The sequence below is a fragment of the Taudactylus pleione genome, unplaced genomic scaffold, assembly GCF_031769625.1.
Source record: "Taudactylus pleione unplaced genomic scaffold, aTauple2 ptg000421l, whole genome shotgun sequence".
NCBI lineage: Eukaryota > Metazoa > Chordata > Amphibia > Anura > Myobatrachidae > Taudactylus > Taudactylus pleione.
The window spans coordinates 1,731,505-1,745,962 of NW_028284823.1; the positions used below are offsets into that span (position 1 = coordinate 1,731,505).

Genomic DNA, 14,458 nt, shown 5'->3' on the forward strand with positions numbered 1-14,458 from the left:
GATCAATAACACACTGTGCAGGCTGATCTTACATTGTTACCAAAAGTATTTACATTTTTCATCATTTTATTTCCAAATAATATTTAATTTGGCTTTAAATAAAGTTATCTATAAATATTGGAAAGCAGAAATGCTTATTAGGACTGTGTGGACTGGGCCAGACCTATCAGTTTCAGAATGAAATTAGCATTCATATAACCAAAGAATTCTGTTGTATGTACCTGTAAGCCTTCATTGATTAATTACAGCATTAAAGGCTAGGTTTAGAAAAGCAAATTTGTACCTTAGGGAATCTGGGCTAAGTGGGAAGAGACGGAAGAAAGACACAAGCTCATTTGCATGTTTCCGCCCCAGGCTTTCTCCAATCAGTCACTTCTTTGCTCTTGTGATTTCTGGGAATTCAGGTTCTAAACTTGATTGGTGTATTTGTGGCTACAGATATAAAGTGTTGTATAACAAATTAATCAATGCAGTCTTTGTGCCTAAGACACATTTTCGGGCGGAAAAGATGCTCGGTGCAAGCTCTAAGTGTATTAGTATACATACCACATAGAGGTCAATTTAGACTTGTATGTGAGTAAGACACAATTGTATCCGCACTAACTACAAAGAAATAGATGCAACTTTGCATGCATCTATGCAGCCACAAATCCTGGTAGTGGAAGTTGGCTTCATCACTAGATGCAAGAGATCCATCTGAAATCACAGATATCTCTGCACATGCTCAGCATAGCACACAGTTGTATCTACATGCCCTCAGAACACTTAGGGGTAAATTTACTAAGATTCGAGTCTAATCGAGTTTGTTTTTTTTAAACTCGATTAGCATCGCAGAAACTCGGGTGATTTTCCCGTTTTTCAACTCGCAAATTTACTAAGAAGTTAGTTTAGCTGAAAGTGAGTTGGTGAAGCATATCAAGATTTCTCCCCTGAGTAGCAAGTTTAGGTGTTTATTACTCACCCGAGATTGCAGTGTCTTCTCTATGCAAAACTCTCCCAAGCAAGCAGCCTGCACATATCAGTGACATGTATGAAGGCTGCTTGTGTGGTCAACCTGTTAAAGAAGGGTTAAATGTTTTTAAAAAATTATGTAGGGTCCCCCCCAAAAACATAACCAGCCCTGGACTGGTTAGCCAGTCCTGGTTCCTAAAATTACAGGGAACAAAATGAGTATGGTTACCCCGTAATTTAGGAACCAGCACCTGGCTGCAGGGCCAGTGCTGGTTTTAAATATAGGGGAAAACATTGCGTAGGGTTCCCCCCTACATTTAAAACCAGCACCGGACCCAAAACGACCGGGGTGTAATTCCACAGCCAGGAGATGCTATTCCCGGGTCTCCATGGGCAAAGCATTCGCACCCCAAGCCGGACAGGCCAAGCGAGGGATCTCAAGGGAGGTGGGGACCCCCCAAAGAAGGAGTCCCCCCTCTCCCAAAACCCCAGGCTTGGTCTGAAGCCCAAGGCTCTTCCCTGCACCCCTAGACTACGGGTATGGGGGTAATAATGTGTAAAATAGTAGAAAACTATTGTATTTTACAGTGGAACTACAGGTGCCAGCATGCCTGCCCTTTGGCACTTGTGGAACTACAAGTGCCAGCAGGCAGCCGGCACCCGTACCCCCACTGTAAAACAAATAGTTAACAAGCCACAGTACACACACACCGTATACAGTAAAACTTTATTACATACACCTAACCCACTCTCACATACAGTCAGGTGCATAAATAGTGGGACATTGACAGAATTTTCATATTTTGGCCTCTATTCACCACCACAATGGCTTTGAAATGAAACAAACAAGATGTGCTTTAACTGCAGACTTTCAGATTAAATTTGAGGGTAATTACATCCAAATCAGGTGAACGGTGAATAGAGGCCAAAATATGAAAATTCTGTCAATGTCCCAATATTTATGCACCTGACTGTACTTACCTGTGCCCGCTTCATCTGTCCCCTTGTCCCATGTAGATTACATGGATGTACCTTAATCCCAATATTACCTCCATCCTGGCGCCGCTCTCCGTAGCATCCCAGTACTTGACAAAATAAGAAAATGAATTACGCGATCCATGCGGACAGGTGCAAGTATATGTTGTGACATAATACTTGCACCTCACGAAATGACAGATGACTGTGATCATCTGTTAGTTCCCATGGGCCGCTAGCCAGCCAATGAGCGGCCGCTACATGTAAAGCGGCCGCTGACCTGCTAGCGGCTCGTGGGAAATAACAGATGACATCTGTCATTTCGAGAGGTGCAAGTATTATGTCACAACATATACTTGCACCTGTTCGCATGGATTGTGTAACTCGTTTTCTTATTTTGCCAAGAACATGGATGCTGCGGAGAGCGGTGCCAGGATGGAGATCTTTTTTCCAGGTACATACGTGAAATCTACATGGGACAAGGGGGACAGACAAGCTGGCACAGGTAAGTATGTGTGAGTGACATAGTTGTATGTAATAAAGTTTTACTGTATACGGTGTGTGTGTACTGTGTTTTTTTAACGATTTATTTTACAGTGGGGTTACGGGTGCCGGCTGCTTGTTGGCACTTGTAGTTTCACAACTGCCAAAGGTCAGGCATGCTGGCACCTGTAGTTCCACTGTAAAATACAATAGTTTTCAACTATTTTACACATTACTACCCCCGTACCCACGGCCCAGGGGTGCGGGGAAGAGCCCCAGGCTTCAGACTAAGCCTGGGGTTTTGGGAGAGGGTGACCCATTTTTTGGGGGGTCCCCATCTCCCTTGAGATCCTCGGCTTGGCCTGACTGGCTTGGGGTACGAATGCTTTGGCCATGGAGACCTGGTAATAGGGTCTCCTGGCTGTGGCATTACACCCCGGTCGGTTTGGGTCCGGTGCTGGTTTTAAATATAGGGGGAACACTACTCAATTTTTTTCCCCCTATACTTAAAACCAGCACTGGCCTTGCAGCCAGGTGCTGGTTCCTAAATTACGGAGGAACCCTACTCATTTTGTTCCCCATAATTTTTGGAACCAGGACTGTCTGACCAGTCAGGGGCTGGTTATGTCTTTTGGGGGGGGGACACTACGTAATTATTTTTTTTTATATAAACACCTTACATTAAGTACACATGCAGAAACATACACAAATCACACTGATCTGTGTATGTTTCTGGCAAATTTGCAGCTCAGGAGGTTGAGTGTTTGAAACTTAAATTTCTCTGCGAGTTTGCTCTAATCTCACCCGACATAGTAATTTCGAAATTTAGTAAATTTGCAAGCTGCATCTTTTTCATGAAAAGTATTTCCGAGCTTGCCCGATGGTGAGTTGATTTGAGTTTGCGATCTCACCACAGTTTTACGAGTGAGAAGAGAGAACACTCTCCCAAACTCATTCAAGTTTGCCTTTAGTAAATTTGCGAGATGAAAAACATACCTAAACTCACCCGAGATTGCAATCTCGACCAAACTCGAATCTTAGTAAATTTACCCCTTAGACTACGTGTAAAGGCACCATTGCCACCCAGTTACGCCAATTCAAATGCAACTGAAATGCATACAACTCTGAATTAACTGTACTAGCTTGCAAGATCTGTCATCAAAATGGATTTACGTGCAACTCTGTATCAGCCCCATAATATGTAAGGTACATAGCAGACAAGTGTAAATAGAACATGCGAGAGACATGGTATAAGGACGCGGTAGCTGAGGTTGGAGAACACAAGAAATTAGATGAGATGTCCCTTGTTTTCAGATCTTAACAATCTGATGGACAAGGGCTAGGTGGAGATAAGATTGGGGGCAACACGGAGTAAGAATGCCGCAGAAGCAGACTTGACCATCAACAGTGGAGTAAGGTGGGAGGCTGGTAACCTTTAGTTAAAAGGTTTGCTATTAAGAAGTGTTTGAAGACTGATTGGTCATGGGAATGTATTCCATAGACTAAGAGTGACACAGAAGAAGTCTTGCTGGAGGGAGTGGGTTATAATAATCAATGGGAAGTTGAGGTACTAGACGTTGGTAGGGAGGAGAGGATTGGGGGGAGTGAGATAAGGCTAGGATAATTGGACTCTGCCAGGATAATGGGCCAATAAAAAGACTAGCAGAGCGAGGAGGCAGAAGAGGAAAACTGGTCACACCCGTAGCATTAAGGATGGATTGAAGGAGGGAGAGATAATTGAGAGGGAGGCCAGACAGGAGGAAGTTGTAGGTAAAGTGAAGACATGAAAGGAGAGAAGGACAGGGGGCCTGATTCAGACTCACTCGCAAGTGCTATGCGCTCGCAAGCAGGTCGATGGCCAAGTAGTGTGCACACGCTGCGTGCGGAGCTCGCTACAAATGGGGCGGCTGTTGATGTTGATTGACAGCTCGCCCCGTTTTGTAGGCGGGGAGGGGGGGTGGCTGGCCAAACGGAGGCGTTCCCGAAGAAACGCCTGCCGTTTGAGGGCAGCTCTATCACAAGGGTCTCGTCGCAAGCCCGATGGTTGCGACCATCACCTGGCCGATCGCAAAAGCTGTGGGTTGCCACCCACAGCTTAGTGAGCGTCCAGGAGGCCGGACTTTTAAAAAAAGCGGCCGCCCTGATTCAGAGCGAGCGCTCGCTCTTTGCGAGCGGCTCTGATTCAGGTCCAGAGTTCAGGAGAGGACAGGACAAAGGACTAGGGGCCCATTTATCAAAGTGAATTTGAGGTAACACCTGTTTTCGGGGGTTTACCTCAAATACTAAGTATCCCTCGGATGTATGAAGGAGGGACCGGAGCAGGTATCTCCGATACCTGCTGTGATCCCTCCATTGCCGCTGGCAGCCGCCTCCCCCATAGGTTTCTATGGGGGATGCGATGCTGCCAAATGTATCAATATCTTGGAACCAGCAGCCAATGCCATCTGAAGATAGTGTTAGCCGCTGTAGTCTAGGGCAACTTGCCGCATATTTAGCTAGCGGAGGGATCTCACGGAACCCTCCACCGGCAATGACAGCCGCTCATGTGCAGGCCGCCGGACTGCGCAAGCGCAGCAGCCCCGACTTCCCTCCGGAGACATCGCCCATCTCCCTGCATGTCCCGGATAGTACATCCGGCAGATAGGATTGCATTTTGCAATGCGATCAGGGGCGGTACTGCATGCCCTGATCGCATTGCAAAGTGCGATCATTAATAAATGGACCCCTAAGCCTTTTAAGATCAAATGTGTTGTGCATTGAGAATAATGCACAGGTATAAACAGAGTTGCAGTGTTAGAATAGGGAAACAAGAGTCTGAAGTAAATGAGAAGGAAAGAGAGACTTAAATAAAAAAGAGAGAGTTACAGTGAGTGATAACGTGAAGTAACAGTCTGCAGTATTAGGAGAATAGACAGAGTGACAAGGACGATTGGACAGAGCTGTACTGAACACAGAGTGCATCCCGCTAAAGTAAATCTAATGGAAAGATAGAGAAAGTCCAGAGAAACAAAAGGGAAACTAAAAATAAATATATACCACCACCAAAACCATTTGGTGTAGTCATGTTCGCACTGTCTGGCTAAAGAAATATTTCTTGTTGAAAAATACTGAACTGTTAAAACCTATCAGCAAGGCTTTAGGGCTATAGCAAGAAGGTAAATAAAGATTATAGCTCTTTTTACTAATTTCGGAAATACCAATACATTTCCAGTCTACCTCAGAACCAGTAGATGAGAAGTAAAGTTAGCCCTGGCAAAGTGGTTATAGTTGTTGAAGACTTTAAACTACAAAATTCTGTTGTTGAGTTAAAAAGGTGGCATGGTAATAGTAGGTAGATTTGGAAGCTCCAAGCAGCCTCACCTGTGGAGCACAAATGATCTGGCGATCTGCAGAGCGTCTCTCTGCCACACAAATTGTGAAACCTTTCACTGAAGGACCTTGAGGGCCTTCTAGGACGCTTGAACTGGTAGACATGTGATCTAATAAAGTGCCTTCAGAAGCCAGGTCATCTTTATCAAATAAAAAAAAAAAAAACTACTTACCCACAAGATAGTTCATGTATTCAATTCCTCCAAAGGGATCAACTTTGGGGTAATTAACCCTATATGTGGTGGGTATTAAACCCTCAATTCTCTAATGATGCTGACTGCCACCTAAAGGCAAAATTGACCTTCAATTTAGAGATCAGAGAAGATGGCGAGATTATATTGCGCACTTAGGGGCTGATTCAGTGGTGGACAGTATGCTAGTGAAACTGAGGACCTGATTCAGAGCTGGACGCTATTTGCGCTTGCTCGTTCAGAAAAAGGGGCGGCTATTTAAATTGAGCGCTCGCACTTTGCGGTCTGTTGACGCCTCTATGTCTGAGCGAGCGAACGAAACATGCGCTCGCTATTTTGTAAAGACGCCCCCTGGCCGCTCGCATCCTACGTCATCTCCGCTATTTATTAGATTAATCGAGTACATCGAAAGGCGTCTGAACTGCTCGCAGTGCTTGTGGTAGGATTTTCCTACCGCAATCATGCAAACAGTTCAGGCTAAGAAACAACCAAGTGACGTGGTCGATGACGCTGCTTTGTTAATTATGCACACCCTTAAAACACCCGTTTTGACCGTTTGGCACACCTGCGTTCGGATCTCCACTCCTCGTTTTCAAGCACCTTCCCCTGTTACCACCCACAAACGCCTCATCCTGTCACTCAAATTAGCAGGCACTCGCTATTTGGTGAGCGCTCGATTTCCGATCGCACTGACTGGTTGGCACATGCGCATTATGACCCATACACATGCGCAGATGTGCGAACATCGCTCGGAGCGAACGAGCGGCCGCTTACGAGCGGCTCTGAATCAGGCCCTGAGTCCGAGGACACAGGAACTGGCTCCGGCACGCCCAGAAAATGGGGCCAGCACACACCCCCCATTTTCTGGAATACTCCCGGTCACCACCCCCAAATGTCAGCAGCATGTCAATCATGCTGCGGCTTTCGGGGCACTGTGACCGATGTCGCAGGACTAGATCTTCACATGTGCGGTGTGGCTCCTGCGCATGTTTAAAATAATCTGAGATTTGCGTGAACATCGATCCAAATTAAATCTCTGAATCAGCCCCCTTATTATTGAAAATTATATATATAGTGTACACATATTACGCAGCACTTTTCAGTCATTCACATCAGTCCCTGCCCCAATGGAGCTTACAATCTATATTCTCTACAACATGGTCACACGTACACAAAGGGATTCATTTTTTTGTCTGAAGCCAATTAACCTGCCAGTATGTTTTTGGAGTGAGGGAAGAAACTGAAGCACGCAGAGAAAGCCCATGCAAGCATGTGGAGAACATACAAACTGCACACAGATAGTGACTTGGTCAGCAATTGAGCTCATGTGCCATTAAGGCCATAGAAAGGAGGGGAGTTTATATTTATTTTTCTCTGAATCCACACTGGATGGTCCATGTAATAGGTTGAACATGAACTTTTCTCTTTTTTCAACCTTAACAGAGTGATAATGACCACAAGAACAGACTCCTCGGGCATCTGACTACAGCTCACCACAGACGTGTGTATGCGGCCTCTACAGCACAATAGGACTTGTAACTGACTATGGAGTGTATCAAGCAGTGAAAAGTGTGGAGAAGTTGCACATAGCAACTCCTACCTATTATTTTATAGACTGTACTTCATAAATGTTACTTCAAATCTGATTGGCTGCTATGGGCAACTTCTCCACTGGTCCACTTACCCTCGCTTTTCGCTGCTTTATACATAAACCCCTATGATGCTTAGGGGCTGATCCTGAGTTGCACGCAAAAGCGCACGCTGCAGCGTCTGTTGGCTGGCATCCATCTGCGACTTTATGAAAATGCCGCTACAAACTCCTTCCCTTGAGTACATCTATTCGGCCGAACGTGCAAGGACTGAGACACCCACTTTTAGCGTCCTTGCACGCTGTAATAGCGATTGGTGCATCCTATGACAGGAGTAGTTTCTCCATCTGACCATGGCCTCCTATGCCTGCGGCTGTGTGTCTGTGAATGCATCTGTTGGCATTGCTTTACCTGCGACACTCCCATAACATGCCCTCTGACCAGACAATGGAGTTAGATCAGGAACAACTGCAGATAGCAACTGTAACAATAATCACATAGACCGGGTAAAATCCAACAGACGTTTATTTCCTCACCACAGGCAGGTATACAAGACAGTGTTCATAGGCAAGATGTTACAGGCTGATACACAAAACTTTCCAAACAGCAATACAGTTGTTTAGTGGACTCACAGGTCCAGGATCCCTAACACTAGTCACCCCCACGCCTATAACCTGGGTGACTAATTCACCGTCAGGATCACTGTGGACCTACACTGACACAGCTTTAAAGAGAGATAACAGGTGCTGCTAATTAGCTTTGCTTGTGGTTTACAACAGAGTCCAGGAAAACCTGGACTGGAGCTTGTTATAATGTTGTCTTATTGCTCCATTTCTGCACAAACCTGCTGCTCCACATTCACCTCATGTGAAAGCAGTCTGTCCCTGTCACACAACCCAAAGCATCTTTGTATACATTGTTACTCAATTTATCCCAATTTTGCTATTTGTATGTCCTCCATCCTGTCCTATAGAGTATTTCTTATTGTGTTTTTCTCACTCTGAAAATGGTTACAGTATTGTACAAAAAACACCTATACACTTCCCAATAGTATATTTAGCAGTGTTTTCGGAGATGCAAACAACGTTCTGTGTATAAGTGGTTATTTGCAAGCTTCGTCATGCTTACTTGTGTGAGCTTTATGTGTAATCCAGGTAGGATTAAGTTTTCATGCATAGTTTATGGACAAGACCAAACTGATCACAAGCATGCAATACAATGAGACCTGGACTCCTGGAATTCTATCCTGCCTCTTCATACATTCCAACACCTTCACCCATTCCCTGCCGGAAACTATCTCATGCCTTGGTACAGCCACCTTGCTGTTAAAAATCTGAAGGCTGAATATATGATCATTAAAAGTGACAGCATTATTAACGTATTAGGTTCATTAAATTGAATTATTTTCTAGGCCAGGTTTGTGCATTCTGTAGAACTACATATTTAAGCTGCATGTCATGCTGGAACCTTTAGTTCCATAACAGCTGGAAAGCCTTTGGTTGGTTGGTCATCTCTATTTTATGTGTGTTATTGTAGAGAGACAAAGAAAATATTGTGCATTTCTGATATTTTTCATCAGCATTCCAAATTTGAAGTCATCATTAAATTGTATCCAGTATCTAACAGCCATAGATGCCACACTGGCCGAATTCAATTAAGTGCGATGATGAATAGCCACGGGAGGGAGCTCCCGAAGCTATTCAATACACCGCGCTGTTTCGGCGGCTAAAGGATTTCTTCTCGCGCCCCCCTGGAGATACGAGGAGAAATCCGACAAAAGTGCCGGGCACGCAGCTGTTTGCTGGCTTAACGTGGTGCTAACAGCCTCGTGCCCGGCACTTTAGTCAGAGAAAGCCAATTAACGCGCCTTAACACCCAGGTTAAGTCGTGAGAACCGGCATTCTCAGACTTAACCAATTCCCGAAAAGGCAAACAGCGCCTTGTATTGAATAACTCCCGTGGTTATTCAACATCGCACTGAATTTAATTCGGCCCCTAGTGTGGTGGTGCAACACTTACATGAAGAGGTAAGTTCAACACTGTAAAGACTGAACAGATCAATTAAAGAAAATGCTGTCACATACTGCACTCACCTGAGCCTGCAAGACGTGTGCCACAACAATCTGGTCTATTTACAAAAAAAAAAAGCAACATTATTCCACCTCATGTTAACTTTTATCCACTGACACCATCAAAATTTGTTTTAAACATTAAAGGTGCCCACACACATAGCGATGTTTTACACGATCTGGTCGATTCCGACACATTGGAACAACAGATCATGTAAAATATGGCCAAATCGTGAGGAAATCGTGAGTCCCCACTCACGATCACGATGTGATGCGCGTCCCCGCTGGTCGCATATCGCATCTTCAGATCTGCCGTGCAGTAGGGCAGATCTGACAATCTAGGACGCGATGCACTGTAAAAAGTCTGACTGCAGGAGAGATCGTTTGAAGATTGGAAACCAAATCGTGTGCAGATCGTGTGGAGATCGTGTGCTGAGCTGCCAGGGAGAGTTTCAAGGGAAATCGTACACAAATCGTACACATCAGCTGATCGTGGGCAGATCGTTATGTGTGTGGGCACCATAACACTTTACAGAAGTTCTTCCATCCTCACAGACTTATTTCTCACTGCAATCACAACTAAAATGAACAAGACTTTTTTGTAACTAAACAAACCCCTCAATTTCAGTTATATAACATCTATAATAACAAAACTTTACTAGCATGCACATTTGTTAAGTACACAAAGATATAATGTTATTAATAAGAATTTAATATAGCAAAAAGAGTCACAATGCTTTCTGTTAAACAAAAAAAGCTAATACTACATACAGAGATATACAATTATTTGAAGGCATTTCCGAAATTAAATGAAAACAAAAAAATTACTGAAAAAACAACACTTATGGTCCTGTGGTTTGTTGGACTGCGAAATAGACCTTTACAAAGACTGACAATGTCTTAAACTGTGTACACACTAGAACAGGGATGGGCAATAAGGGGCTCTCCAGCTGGTGTTGAAGTACATATTCCAGCATGCCTTGCAACAGTTTTAGCATGGCCAAATCTTCATCTTTGTTTTAACTCCTGTCTTGTAGGTAACAAAACAAACAAAACATTATCACAAGGTCATCCATGTTTATTAAACTAGGTCCAGAGTTCATGAGGCTCAGCAGGTCCCCCAATGTGCCCATCACTGCTCTCCTAGCTCCTGTACACTCTCACAGGTAGGGAGCGGTCAGCACTTGACACACTATCTGGCCGAAAGAGAGACCAGATTGGCAGAACTAAGGCAAGAAGAGTGTGGCTGATCTCTCCTTGCTGACCTGGACTTTGTTCAGATCCTGACAGGTGTTGTGCATGAGAGCTGTAGCTGCTCTTTGGACCTTATTAATGTTGGACCCCAGATACTTCAACTTTGGGGATGGGCTATACAGTAATGTGGTAAAAATGTCAATTTGGTGGAAATACTGTTTAATTCAGCCTAGATTACTGTATGAGGAAACAAGAATCCACTTAGGGACCATCCTTTATGACTTTATGTAATACTGAGACAGCATAGTAAATAATATAAGCAGGTTTCTTAAATCAATACCATGTTCCAGTCTAGTCAGGGTGGAGCACACTGCGAGTTACTATTGTCAGTGCTGTGCTTGCAAACTGCCTGTACACCTGTCCTACATACAATAAACCTGTTTGTGTTATCTAACTGGCATGAATGAGTATTGTTATGTTTAAAAGGAAGTTAACTCACCTATATTTGGTCAGGCATAACTTTGATACAGCATCAAAATATTGACCATGAATTGGCTAAAATAAGCTTTATTTGATTCATTGAAAACTAAATAAAGTTATTACAGGATGTACCTTTAGTGCCACCCCGAAGCCTGGCATGCTGTGGTGTCTCCTCTCCCACCTCGCCCAACGTTTTCTATGAAGTCTAATCCAGCAACCCTAACCACCCCATTATTGGACCTGCTGCTGGTCACCTGTTGATGTAAAATACGCTAATCATTTTTTGCTAAGCACCAATTCCAATAGTGAATCATGGGCTTGAAGCACCTATCGCTGTCAGAATAATGATGTAAACAGGGAAAAACTGAGAATCAGAGACACAAACATACTTGTTATTATCACATTACTGTGAACAAAGATAGATAACACTTAAGAAGACATTTTCAACCATCAGCATTTACTCCCCATGAATTTTGATTTCCTGTAAATAGAGTTGTTAGCAAACTGCTTCCTGCTGCTATACTATACTCATAACTATATAAGTAACATGTACAGGAGATTGGGAGGGGTTGATGTGTCATGCAGTGAAAAGTGTGGAGAAGTGGACCAGTGGAGATATTACTCATAGCAACTAATCAGCTTCTACCTATTATTTTATAGAATGTATTTGATTAATGTTACCTCATTGCTGATTGGTTGCTATGGGCAACTTCTCCACTGGTTCACTTATTCACTTTTTTCACTGCTTGATACATCAACCCCTAACGGCCACTTTCATGATGCATTACAGTTGCAATTTACTCTAGAATTGTGCCATGTTCCCGGTGATTTCTGTACTGTAAATGTGCAAATCTCACTGATTATGGTGGTCACGCCATTTCTCCAGTGATTTGTGCAATGCCGATGTGGGACTATGGAGAGGTGTGTATACTAAATGGGTGTGCGGTATGGGCCTCCCTGGACCCAGGGGCCCATGTGCACCCCCCATCCTGCACCCATTATAGATAAACCACTGGCTGTATACCTTGATGGTTACAGGACATATAAATGCACAGATGCAAAATACAAGCGTTATGCCTGGTGCATCTAGAGCATTTCTGTGCTGAAAATACCTTCTCGTCTTTGATTGCAAGACAGCATATAATTACGGTTATAGAAATATTTGCATTATTTGCATATTAATGGCCTGTACAAATTCTACTCCCCAAAATAAACTATTTGAATGTTTGAAGTTAATTTTCTTATAAAGGTGTGTTTGACACTACTATCAGTTTGACAGGAGCCTCACATTACTAGTCTGCTGTTAGAGGGCAATCCACTTCCTTAAACCAGAGAGAGACCTCACAATCTATGTATTCAATCTAATAGTTTTTTCAGTGATAAGTGTGTGGGTGACAAGAAACCTGATAATGGAGATGCTTAAACTGATAGACAACCTGATAGAGGGAGAATAGTCATATAAGAGAGATCATGCTGATGTGTGTGCATTGCAGTTGTGATTAAGTATAATGTTCCTATAGATGTCCACCATTGATGTTCTGCTCCTTCAAATAAAAACAGTAAAGCTTGCAGACACAATTCTCTGCCTTTGGCCTCCTAAGTTTCTTATTTCATTCCTCATAGCCCATAACACATTTTACCAGTCTTTCTTCTTTGGCTTTGTTTAGGTTGTGGTGGTTTTTGGCTCCCACGTCTCTGAACTTTTCTGAGGCTCTCTCTTTTGGAGAGGAATAAAATATTTTGTCCCTAGGCTGGCCTCCTGGAGAAGGGACTGCATGGATTTGTGGCGAAGGTGGGCTTGACCTTGCCCTCTGATGACACCCTTGTAGCCAAGGGAATTTGTGGATACACTTTCCACCTAAGTGAACTTGGTGCTCTGGGAGTTGGGGAGTAAAAGTCTTTCTTTTCTAAGGAGGTTCTGAAGACCCCAACCCAGTGCACATTTTGTGCTTGCAATATTCGCTCATCAGTCCGTGGATTTACATTTGCTCCATTCTCCGCAAACACCATGGGGGAAATGTGCTAAGCCTTGGAGAGAGATAAATTGGAGAGAGATAAAGTACCAACCAATTCGCTCCTAACTGTCATTTTACAGTCTGTTGGGCAGATGTATTAAGCTCTAGAAGGCGATAAATTGGAGAGTGATAAACGACTAACCAATCAGCTCCTAACTGTCATTTTACAGTCTGTCAGGCAGATGTATTAAGCTCTAGAAGGCGATAAATTGGAGAGTGATAAATGACAAACCAATCAGCTCCTAACAGTCATTTTTCAAACACAGCCAGTAACATGACAGCTAGGAGCTGAGTGGCTGGTCGTTTATCATGCTCCAATTTATCACTTTTAAGAACTTAGTACATCTGCCCCTGTGCTTGAAAAATGACAGGAGCTGATTGGTTGGTACATTATCTCTCTCCAAGGCTTAGTAACTCTACCCCCATGTCACTGATCATGTCATGTGCACCTCTGCCTTTATTCTAGGGTTGTTCAATAACCCTAGTATCTCCCACCGATGGTCTATGGTTTCAAACCATCAGTGAGAAACCATCAATGGTTGAGCCATTAATGATTCAACAGGGCACATAAACAGGCCTTGGCTGCCATTAGCCAACAGTACTTCGACACTGATGTACACTATCATTGGTTATCAAATTAAATCAATAGCACAACTAATTGCCATTACCATCAGGCCATCGATGGTCGATGGCAGGCCTGGTGACAGGGGGGGTACAAAGGGCACACCTGTCTCGGGCCCGAGGTTCCTGAGGAGCCCCAAGTCATGGATGGGCCCAAAACATTTAGGGGTCATCAAGCACTGATAGTTAGAAGGTAATTAAAATTAGGAACTGTGGCGGCTAGCAGCGCAATGATAAGTAAAAACATAAACTCAAAAGTAACAACCGCCCCAGGGTAACCCCTGCCATACCAAGTGTGGAAATGTCATCCAGTGCTCTTCGCATGCCTCTAAATAATTAATGACATGGCAGTGTCATAACTGTTGATAGTGGAGTGAGCTACTGTGCAAACTCCATTTTTTACCTCCAGGGAGGCTTCATTCCTTGTTTCAAGATGGCTGCTGAGGTTAGTACTGTGCATAAGCAGTGCCATCTTGTCACTGTGTAAAAGTGTAACAGCGGGAGACTGACGTCTCCCACTT

At 43.8% G+C, this 14,458-nt stretch overlaps 1 pseudogene; it reads left to right on the forward strand.

Annotated features, from left to right (window-relative positions):
• Window positions 1–2,334: 2,334 nt before the first annotated feature.
• Window positions 2,335–14,458, forward strand: part of LOC148506197 (uncharacterized) — a 52,395-nt pseudogene continuing 40,271 nt past the window's right edge.